The sequence below is a fragment of the Dendrobates tinctorius genome, unplaced genomic scaffold (assembly GCF_039654945.1).
Source record: "Dendrobates tinctorius isolate UK_male_01 unplaced genomic scaffold, ASM3965494v1 ptg000133l, whole genome shotgun sequence".
Classification (NCBI taxonomy): Eukaryota; Metazoa; Chordata; class Amphibia; order Anura; family Dendrobatidae; genus Dendrobates; species Dendrobates tinctorius.
The window spans coordinates 8,606,449-8,618,494 of NW_027361801.1; positions in this window are offsets into that span (position 1 = coordinate 8,606,449).

The following is a 12,046-nucleotide window of genomic DNA, read 5'->3' on the forward strand; positions in this document are numbered from 1 at the left end:
GACACGCGAGGCTCTGGCACGCGAGATCGACCAATAACAGGTCTATCATGCCCTTACATGTCAGGGGCTGCACGCGTGCTACAATGAAAGGACCAGCGTGTACCGCTTACAGGTGCGGATAACACGCTGAACCCCGTTAGTGATGGGGATCTGGGATTACAATTCTTCCCCGCGAACAAGCATTTCCCAGTAAGTGCAGGTCAACCGTAATTCCGGAATTAGGCCTAAACGGCATTCCAGAAAAAATGGGAAAAAGTTAATTGTCCAAACCACAGGTGCTGTAGCTTCCTTAACAGCTGGGCTCCTCTGCTGAGTAGCACACAGTTCTTACATAAACAGGCGGCATATCTTGGTTCACGTGTGGCCAACTCTGCTGAGTAGCATACACAGTTACTAGGCCCAAAGTATTATGTGGTGTAAATGCAGTCAAAAACTGGTTCTTTCATAAACAGGCGGCGTAGCTCGGTTCACTGGTGGGCTCCTTGTTATGAACTCATTTTCGGCTCCACCAGTTGAGAGTTCCCCTTCCGTTCTCCCTCTGGTGGTGACAGGAGGTAGTGAGGTTGATTTAAGTGGTAGTGATCTGCCACCTGATGAGGAAGATAACGATTGGATCTCTGGAGTATCAGACTGGATATAAGACAGCCGACGCCATATCCTGGTGCTGGTGATTCAGTCTGCTTCTCAGGTCCTGGACTTCAGCTCTCTTCCAGTCTTCTCAAGTTAAGTTTGTTTTTTGCTATTGTTCACACTTGCACTTGTTGGTCAATTCAGTTTCTTGTGTAATCAGCCTGCCCCTGCTGGGGCTATGCTGAATTTCCACTCCTATTTATCTGTATTTGCCCATCTGCTTTTTGTCCATTATTAGATTGGCCTCTTTTTGCTCTGTCTCAGAATATTTCAGAGTGCTGATATAGGTGTAGAAGTCTAGTGACTTCAGGGTTAATTTTGCTATCAGAAGTGTTGGACAATATTTTTGTAGGCTTTTTTGGCAGATTGCAGACAGTGTCTTTTCTTTCCTGTCCTTTTTAGTTAGCCGGGCCCCATCGTTTGCTCAGCCTATTTTCCTGCCTTTGTTTGTATTTTCATCTTGTTTCACCGTAAATACATGTGGGTAACTGTCTTTCCTTTGGGGTCTGCTCTGGGGCAGTTAGTTTTCCTCTTTTCCTGCTTTAGGCTTATGTAGCTCTCCGGTTGTGATGAGGCATCTAGGACCATCATAGGAATGCTCCACGACTGCTGCTAGTTGTGCGGTTAGGATCAGGGATCTGCAATCTGCATAGTTACAAACTTCTCTGGTTTTCTGAGACTTAGCTTGTTGTCTTTTTTTCCCTCCTCAGTGACCCATTCATAACAGAATCACCAGCCATACCGCAGATTCTAGGGTACTCAAAAGCAGGAAAGAATTGTTAAAGAAAAAAGAAAAAAAGTGTCAGAATTTTTTTTATTTTTTTTAATGTATTTTTTCCTCTTTTTCTCTGGGGCCGTAGGAGGATTTTTTTTTCCTAATGGAGATTAAGCAACTGTCTGATCGTGTGGAGCAGCTTGCTGCTGAAGTACAGGGAATTTTCACCTACCTTATTCAGTCACATGCTGCTGAACCCAAGATTCCTACTCCTGATGTGTTTTCTGGGGATCGGTCTAAATTTCTGAATTTTAAGAATAATTGTAAATTATTTCTTGCTTTGAAGCCTAACTCATCGGGGAGCTCTGTGCAGCAGGTTAAAATTGTCATCGCTGCGCGGCGATCCTCAAGATTGGGCTTTTTCTCTGACACCTGAAAATCCTATTCTGACTAATGTGGATGCATTTTTTCAGGCCTTGGGGTTGTTGTATGATGAACCTAATGCCGTTGATCAAGCTGAGAGAACCCTGTTGGCATTAAACCAGGGTCAGGATCCTGCAGAGTTGTACTGTCAAAAATTCCAAAAGTGGGCGGTCCTTACTACATGGAATGATAGTGCATTGGCAGCTCTCTTTCGGAAAGGTTTGTCAGAGACCGTAAAAGATGTTATGGTGGGATTTCCTGTTCCCTCTGGTCTGGATGGCTCTATGTCATTAGCCATTCAAGTTGATCGGCGTTTACGTGAACGTAAAACTACACGGGAGGCGCTGCCACCTTTTGAACAAATGTCTGAACCTATGCAATGTGATGGGGTTTTGTCTAGGGCGCAACGTCGGGAGTTTAGAAGGCGTAATAAGCTGTGTTTTTTCTGTGGAGACGCCTTTCATACTATTTCTGTCTGCCCTAAACGAGAGAAACGTTTTGCACACACATTTGCTGTGGGCAGTATACAGCCTAAGTTCCTTTTGGCAATTACTCTGATCTGCTCCTAGTCCACATTTTCCAGTAAGGCTTTTGTGGATTCAGGAGCAGCTCTGAATCTGATGGATTTGGACTTTGCGAAACGTTGTGGTTTGTCCATGACGCCTCTGCAGATGCCTATTCCTTTGAGGGGTATTGATGCCACTCCTTTGGCGGAGAATAAACCTCAGTTTTGGACCCAGGTGATAATGCGAGTTGCCCCAGACCACCAAGAAAATTGTAAATTTTTGGTGCTGCATAATTTGCATTATACTATTGTTCTTGGGTTTCCCTGATTGCAAACTCATAACCCAGTTTTGGATTGGAAATCTGTTTCTGTGGTGAGTTGGGGTTGTCAGTGTGTTCTTAGGGACGCTCCTGTTTTCTCCACCTCTCCTCAGTCTCATGATATTCCTGATTATCTGGCACATTTCTCTGATGTTTTTAGTGAGAGTAAGTCTGCGTCTTTGCCTCCTCATAGGAGTTATGACTCTGCAATTGAGTTGATGCCTGGGTGTAAATTTCCCAAGGGTCGGCTTTTCAACTTATCTGTACCCGAACATGATGCTATGCGATCCTATATTAAGGAGTCGTTGGAGAAGGGTCATATTAGACCATCCTCGTCACCTTTAGGCGCTGTTTATTTTTGTGGCCAAGAAAGATGGTTCATTAAGACCGTGTATTGATTATCATTCCCTTTACAAAATGAAGGTTAAATATCAGTACCCGTTACCTCTGATGTCTGATTTATTCTCCAGAGTTAAGAGTGCCTGCTGGTTTTCTAAGCTTGACCTCAGGGGGGCATATAATCTTATTCGCATCAAGCACGGGGATGAATGGAAGAGGGCGTTTAATACTCCAGAGGGACATTTTGAGTACCTGGTGATGCCTTTTGGGCTCTCTAATGCCCCTTCTGTCTTCCAGTCCTTTATGAATGATATTTTCCGAGACTTTGTGGATAAGTTTTTGATCATCTATCTGGATGATATTTTGATCTTTTCCAGTGATTGGGATTCCCATGTGGAACATGTCCAGACTGTGTTCCGGATTTTGAGGGAGAATTCCCTGTTTGTTAAGGGATCGAAGTGCCTCTTTGGTGTACAGAGGATTGCATTTTTGGGATTTATCTTGTCTCCATCGACTATTGAAATGGACCCGGCCAAGGTACAGGCCATTTATGATTGGGTTCAGCCTACTTCTTTGAAGGCTCTCCAGAAGTTTTTGGGTTTTTCTAATTTCTATCATAAATTTATAGGTAATTTTTCTAGTATTGTCAAACCACTGACTGATCTGACCAAGAAGGGAGCTGATCTGCTGAATTGGTCTCCTGAGGCTGTCTCAGCATTTCAGGAGCTTAAGCGGAGATTTACTTCAGCTCCAGTTTTACGGCAACCTGATGTCTCACTTCCATTTCAAGTGGAGGTGGACGCTTCTGAGATTGGTGCAGGAGCTGTTTTGTCCCAGAAAGACCCTGTGACTTCTAAGATGAATCCCTGTGCCTTCTTTTCTCGAAAGTTTTCCCCATCTGAACGCAACTATGACGTGGTGAATCGGGAATTGTTGGCCATGAAATGGGCATTTGAGGAGTGGAGACATTGGTTGGAGGGAGCTAGACAACAATTTGTGGTCCTCACCGATTACAAGAATCTGATTTATCTAGAGTCGGCCAAACGCTTGAATCCTAGACAGGCTAGATGGGCCTTATTTTTCACGCGTTTTAATTTTGTGGTCTCTTTTCTTCCGGGCACTAAGAATGTTAAGGCAGACGCCCTTTCTAGGAGTTTCTTTGCTGATTCTCTTAATGTGATCGAGCCTACTACTATCCTAGGTGAGGGGGTGGTTCTTTCTGCCATTTCGCCCGATTTGAGATGCGCCCTGGAGGAATTTCAGGAGGATAAACCTGAGCGTTGCCCTATGGGAAGATTGCATGTTCCTGACCAGTGGAGAAAGAGAGTGATGTCTGAAGTCCATTGCTCTGCATTGGCTGGTCATTCGGGTATTTTTGGTACCAGAGATTTGGTGAGTCGGTCGTTTTGGTGGCCTGCCTTGTCTCCTGATGTCAGGAATTTTGTGCAGTCCTGTGGGACTTGTTCTCGGTCTTAACACTGTTCACGTCCTAGTGGGTTGCTGATGCCCCTGCCAGTGCCCAAGAGGCCATGGACCCATATCTTAATGGATTTTATTTCTGATCTTCCTGTCTCTCAGAGAATGACTGTTATCTGGGTGATTTGTGATAGATTTTCGAAGATGGTCCATCTTGTACCACTCCCAAAATTGCCATCTTCCGCTGAGTTGGTGCCCTTGTTTTTACAACAGGTGGTTCGGTTACACGGGATTCCTGAGAACACTGTGTCCGATAGAGGGGTCCAGTTTGTCTCCAGATTCTGGAAAGCCTTTTGTTCCAATCTGGGAATTCAGTTATCCTTCTCCTCCGCGTTTCATCCCCAGACCAATGGTCAGACTGAGAGAACAAACCAGACCCTGGAGTCTTATTTAAGATGTTTTATATCTGCTGATCAAGATGATTGGGTCTCATTTTTGCCCTTGGCCGAATTTGCACTGAACAATAGAGCTAGTTCTGCCACTCTGATGTCACCCTTTTTCTGTAATTTTGGGTTTCATCCTCGATTCTCTTCAGGGCAAGTGGAATCTTCGTCCTGCCCAGATGTGGACACTGTGGTTGTGAGAATGCAGCAGATATGGGACCAAGTGGTGGATAAGTTGTCACTCTCTCAGGAAAAGGCCCAGCGTTTTTCCAACCGGCGTAGGACCATTGGTCCCCGGTTTAAAGTGGGTGATATGGTTTGGTTGTCGTCTAAGAATATTCCTATGAAGGTTGCATCTCCAAAATTTAAGCCAAGATTTTATTGGACCTTATAAGATTTTGGAGATTCTTAATCCTGTTTCTTTTCGATTGGCTCTTCCAGTTACGTTCAAAATCCATAACGTATTTCACAACGTATTTGTTGAAGAGGTTTGTTGAGCCAGTAGTTCCTGTGGTGGCACCTCCTGATCCTGTATTGGTTGAAGGCAATGTGGAATATGAGGTAGAGAAAATATTGGATTCTCGTTTGGTTAGACGGAGACTCCAGTATTGGGTCAAATGGAAGGGTTATGGCCAGGAGGATAATTCTTGGGTCTCTGCCTCTGATATTCATGCCAATAAATTGGTTTGTGCTTTTCACCGGGCCCATCCTGATCGGCCTGGTGGCATGGATGAGGGTTTGGTGACCCCTCCTCAAGGGGGGGGTACTGTTATGAACTCATTTTCGGCTCCACCAATTGAGAGTTCCCCTTCTGTTCTCCCTCTGGTGGTGACAGGAGGTAGTGAGGTTGGTTTAAGTGGTAGTGATCTGCCACCTGATGAGGAAGATAATGATTGGATCTCTGGAGTATCAGACTGGATATAAGACAGCCGACGCCCTATCCTGGTGCTGGTGATTCAGTCTGCTTCTCAGGTCCTGGACTTCAGCTCTCTTCCAGTCTTCTCAAGTTAAGTTTGTTTTTTGCTATTGTTCACACTTGCGCTTGTTGGTCAATTCAGTTTCTTGTGTAATCAGCCTGCCCCTGCTGGGGCTATGCTGAATTTCCACTCCTATTTATCTGTATTTGCCAATCTGCTTTTTGTCCATTATTGGATTGGCCTCTTTTTGTTCTGTCTCAGAATATTTCAGAGTGCTGATATAGGTGTAGAAGTCTAGTGACTTCAGGGTTAATTTTGCTATCAGAAGTGTTGGACAATATTTTTGTAGGTTTTTTTGGCAGATTGCAGACAGTGTCTTTCCTTTCCTGTCCTTTTTAGTTAGCCGGGCCCCATCGTTTGCTCAGCCTATTTTCCTGCCTTTGTTTGTATTTTCATCTTGATTCACCGTCAATACATGTGGGGGGCTGTCTTTCCTTTGGGGTCTGCTCTGGGGCAGTTAGTTTTCCTCTTTTCCTGCTTTAGGCTTATGTAGCTCTCCGGTTGTGACGAGGCGTCTAGGACCAATGTAGGAATGCTCCACGACTGCTGCTAGCTGTGCGGTTAAGATCAGGGATCTGCAATCTTCATAGCTGCCAACTTCTCTGGTTTTCTGAGACTTAGCTTGTTGTCTTTTTTTCCCTCCTCAGTAACCCATTCATAACAGCTCCTCTTCTGAGTAGCAGACACAGTTACTAGGCCCAAAAGGATTTTCAGGACAATATGCGGTAAAAAATTATTTGGAACACACACGGTGTAGCTCCTTCACAGGTGTACTACACCGCTGGCTACCAGACACCGCTACTATGCCCTAATACTGTCTATTATCATTGAAAACCATTATTAATGTGAAAAAAAAATACGCTTTTGTTTAATGAAACGTTCTCGAACGGAAACTTGAACAGCCGAATTTTAATCAAAGTGTTGTAGTTCAACGAACGGATCTAACACCGCCCAAAACAGCTAGAATTTGAACTTGGCCAACAGTTCCACTCAAATACCACTCATCTGTAATCAGGAGGCAAACTCAGATGGTCTCAGGCATAGTATGAATTCGACAAGATTGCAGAAAGTTGAGAAAGGGTGCATTATTACCAGATAACAGGTATATATAGCATAGTTTAAACATTTAAAATCTCCATGTTTATTTCCGGAGTCCAACAAAGACACTCACAGCCTCAGTATGGATTAGACAACAATCCAAAAAGTAGAAAAAAAGAAATGTTTTTGAAGCGTACACCAGTATACACTACACAGTATATTTCTGTCTCAGTAAGACAGTCCAGACTCTCCGCAAGAGGAAACGAGATGGATAAAAGTACAGACATAAAGTCGAGTGATGGCAGAAATTTAGAAATTACTAATAATGTGAAATACTCCCGGGAGAATTCTCAGAGGCGATGCTGACCCTCAATTACTTTGTGTGTGGAGACAGCAAAAACAGTTCTTTGTGAAGAAAGGGTTGCTGTATCGCAGTACCGTTGATCCCATCACCGTTACTCATCTCCATCAAATTTTGATCACAGGGAGAGATGTAGACATAGTCCTCACTGCCTATCATGATCTGTCAGGTAACTTTGGAATGCAAAAGACAGAAGCCACAGGCTGTAGGCGATTCTATTTGATTGGCATGAGAGGGCACATTTATAAATGTGGGCAGAAATGTCACACGTCTGTGAGTAGGAAAATTGTGAAAGCCAGGGCCGGACTGGGACTAAAATTCAGCCCTGACATTTGAAGTGACACAGGCCCACTAGTCACATGGTGACTATATAATATCTTTGTACACTTGTAGGTTACAAGAAGTGAGAGGAGATTAACACGACTATATAACATGTAGTCAGAGCTGTGCCCAGTATTTCAGCTCAGTCCTATTTATTTTAGAGAATGAGAAAGAAAGAACAGAGAAAGAAAGAAAAAGAGAGAAAGAAATAAAGAAAGATTCTATAAAGATACTATAGCAGCCCAGCTCCCATTGTAATGCCCACCTGAGCCTCCCAATGCAGGACATATCACATGGCCGGCATCCCCGAATCCAAGGCAATCCCGCTGTCCGCGCTGTCGGAGGAGGACATGGTGATGGATTTGAAGCATTCCTAGTTCCATCACAATCTCCTCATGAAATTATCTAATTTCCGGTCAGCTTCCAGCACGTCACTTCCGGTGGAACGTTATGTGTGAGTTTTGAAATGCTCCTCGGGGCTCCGCTGTGTACTCATGTGTCCGTGGGAAAAGCCCGCTTTGTATGCTTCGTACACACTTGGCTCCGCTCCGTACATCCCGTACACATATGGCTCCACTCCGTACACACACGGCTCCGCTCCGTACACCAAGTACACACACGGCCCCGGTCGGTACACCTCGTACACACACGGCTCCGCTCCTTACACCTCGTATACACGGCTCCTCTCTGTACACCCCGTACACACACGGCTCCACTCCATACACCTCATACACACACAGCTCTGCTACATCTACCCTGTAAACCCCTCCTGACCCCACACATACTTACCTCATCCAGCACCATGACAACCAGCACAGCAGAGTCCGGCAGACACCAAGAGGCAAGGCTGAGCGCACAGGACCTGTGATGAGGTCACAGGAGGGGTGGAGTCAGGGGTCACATTATGCGGGGTCTGGACAAAGGCTCCTGATCATGTGACCCCTGACTCCTCCCCTCCTGTGACCTCATCACAGGTCCTGTGAACAGAGAAGAGAGCAGGCAAGCGACTCTGTGAGTGGCTGCAGGGGGGGAGGTCTCAAGCTAGGGCGAGGATGGGGTGCGTGGGGAGGCGTGGCGGCTTATCTCCCTGCAGTGCGAGAGGGCTGGAAACTATAACCGCCGTGCCCGCAGAGGGCCGGCGGTAGGAACCACAGCCAAGCCAGTGGCCGCATCAGCTGGCAAGCGGCCAGATGAGCGGGCACTGCCGCCCGCGGCCCACATGACAGCGGCCCAGCGGGAAAATGCCCGGTTGGTTATATTACCAATCCGGGCCTGGTGAAAGCTGATGATAAACCACCACTGCATCTCATTGTGAGTCAACGTCCATAAGAAATGGAAGCCATTGATCATCTGAAGCTAGAGCCTGGCCAACAGGACAGGGCATAGCTACATCTTAACCATCATCTGTCAGTTCACCAAATTTGTAGTGCCAGTCCCACTCTACTGGAAATTATTGGCAATTATATAGACACCCTCAATAAAGGAGTAGTTCTGCAGGTGGAGACCACAGACCATATCTCAGTACCAATGCTTTCTGGCTGATGTTTTTGTCACTTTTGAATGTTCGTTGTGCTTTCACACTCGTAGCAGGAGACTGACTCTACAACCCATACAAGTGGCTTAGGTAGTGCAGCTCATCCAGGATGGCACATAAATGCCAACTGTGGCAAGAAGGTTTGCTGTGTCTGTCAGAGTAGTGTCCAGAGGCTGGAGGTGCTACCAGGAGACAGGCCAGTACACCAGGAGACGTGGAGGGGGCCGTAGGAGGGCAACAACCCAGCAGCAGGACCGCTACCTATGCCTTTGTGCAAGGAGGAACAGGAGGAGCACTGCCAGAGCCCTGCAAAATGACCTCCAGCAGGCCACAAATTTTCATGTGTCTGCACAAATGGTTAGAAACCGACTCCATGAGGATGGTCTGAGTACCCGATGTCCACAAATTGGGGTTGTGCTCACAGCCCAACACCGTGTGGCACTCCAAAGAAATGGCAGCCCACACCATTACTGACCCACTGCCAAACCGGTCATGCTGAAGGATGTTGCAGGCAGCAGATCGCTCTCCACGGCGTCTCCAGACACTGTCACATCTGTCACATGTGCTCAGTGTGAACCTGCTTTCATCTGTGAAGAGCACAGGGCGCCAGTGGTGAATTTGCCAATCCTGGTGTTCTGTGGCAAATGCTAAACGTCCTGCACGGTGTTGGGCTGTGAGCGCTACCCTCATCTGTGGATGTCGGGCACTCAGTCCATCCTCATGGAGTTGGTTTCTAACTGTTTGTGCAGACATATACACATTTGTGGCCTGCTGAAGGTCATTTTGCAGGGCTCTGGCAGTGCTCCTCCTGTTCCTCCTCGCACAAAGGCTGAGGTAGCAGTCCTGCTGCTGGGTTGTTGCCCTCCTACGGCCCTCTCAACAACTCTTGGTGTACTGGCCTGTCTCCCAGTAGCGCCTCCAGCCTCTGGACACTACGCTGACAGACACCGCAAACCTTCTTGCCACAGCTCGCATTGATGTGCCATCTTGGATTAGCTGCACTACCTGAGCCACTTGTGTGGGTTGTAGAGTCCGTCTCATGCTACCACGAGTGTGAAAGCACAACCAACATTCAAAAGTGACAAAAACATCAGCCAGAAAGCATTGGTACTGAGATATGGTCTGTGGTCTCCACCTGTAGAACCACTCCTTTATTGAGGGTGTCTTGATAATTGCCAATAATTTCCATCTGTTGTCTATTCCATTTGCACAACAGCATGTGAAATTGATTGTTAATCAGTGCTGCTTCCTAAGTGGACAGTTTGATTTCACAGAAGTTTGACTTACTTGGATTTATATTCTGTTGTTTAAGTGTTCCCTTTATTTTTTTGAGCAGTGTGTATATAAATGACTGGCAATCGATTTAATTTTACTGGATAAATGATCAATGTTACATTGCTCCGACTATTGAGATCACCAAGAATGTTTTTTTAATTGACCTTTCTTCCAGCTTGTGTACTGCGGCTCCATTTTAACTCAATGGGAGAGGCCGAAACTACCAAGTCCAGACTACCCACCCATCTAAAATTCATCACCCATGCAGTGTTTGAAACTGGATTCCCCTTTTTCTACAATGGCTTGGAACCACATTTTTCATGATGTGTGTCTTAATGTCACTCAAGGGTTGCAACTCCATTTTTATATCTCTGCTTACGGTTCAGCTCTACACTATTTGTTTGGCATGTAATCAAACATCACTTTTCTCCTTCCAAAAACAGACAGATATCATCTGAAGGTGGTCAGAAGGTTGGTGAGGAGAAAAAATACTGTATCTAAATAAAAAGCAAGTATTTTGCTTCTTGTGGTTGCCCCTTCAGGAGTGCCACCATAGGTCCTGAACTCCAACCTCCACAGATACATGACTATGCCAATAAAGAGTTTTAATGGACTAGTGTTCAAACAAGTGCACTGTTTCTTCATTAAAGGGAATCTGTCACCCATTTTTTGGCCTATGAGATGTGGCTACAGCCATCAGGGGCTTATCTACAGCATTCTATAATGCTGTAGATAAGCCCCCGATGTAATCTGAAAGATAAGAAAAACGAGTTAGATTATACTCACCGGGGGGCGCGGTCCGATCCTGTCGGTGTCGTGGTCCGGTTCGGCGCCCTCCATCTTCTAGCGATGACGTCCTCCTTCTTACTTCTGCCGTGGCTCCTGCGCAGGCGTACTTTATCTGCCCTGTTGAGGGCAGAGTAAAGTACTGCAGTGTGCAGGCGCCGGGAAAGATCAGAGAGGTACAGCGCCTGCGCACTGCAGTACTTTACTCTGCCCTCAATAGGGCAGATAAAGTACACCTGCGCAGGAGCCGCGGCAGAAGTAAGAAGGAGGACGTCATCGCTAGAAGATGGGAGGCACCGGACCAGAATGCTGTAGATAAGCCCTTGATGGCGATGGCCGCAGCTTATAGGCCAAAAATGAGGTGACAGATTCCCTTTAAAACTACAGGATTGACACAAAAAGATGAGCCTATGGCTGCATTGTGACTTTTACAATGTGCATTTGAACCACATTTATATCATGTATCTCATATCTGATTTGGGGATTTGTCACTCCCTACTGTCACTGAGCAGAGCAGCTCAACAACAGCAAGATGGTGTTTTGCTGTAAAACGTTAACCCCCACCTTGAGGCCACCAAAGACACCAATATGGAAATGTCTCCAAATTTCCCAACACAAACATACTATATTATATATTGTATATGCATATCTCTACTGCATATACTTACTTTGAAAATCCATGTCACAATGCCTGCATAATCCAGATATTAAACTGATCATTTTATGAGTCCAGCTCTAGCTGGACTCTTAAAATACTTATTGTAATATCAAGGGGGGCAAACGTTAAAAAAGGATTCCGAAATGGATACACCAGCATCATCAGGTCTAAAAGATATGCTCTCTGGGTCCATTAATCTACTTCTGGCCATTGGCTATTATTTTCCAGCAACCATGCACATCATATATCATAGCATTAACTTCACTTATGGCTGTTACCGATGCTTTGCAGGGATAATCCAATAA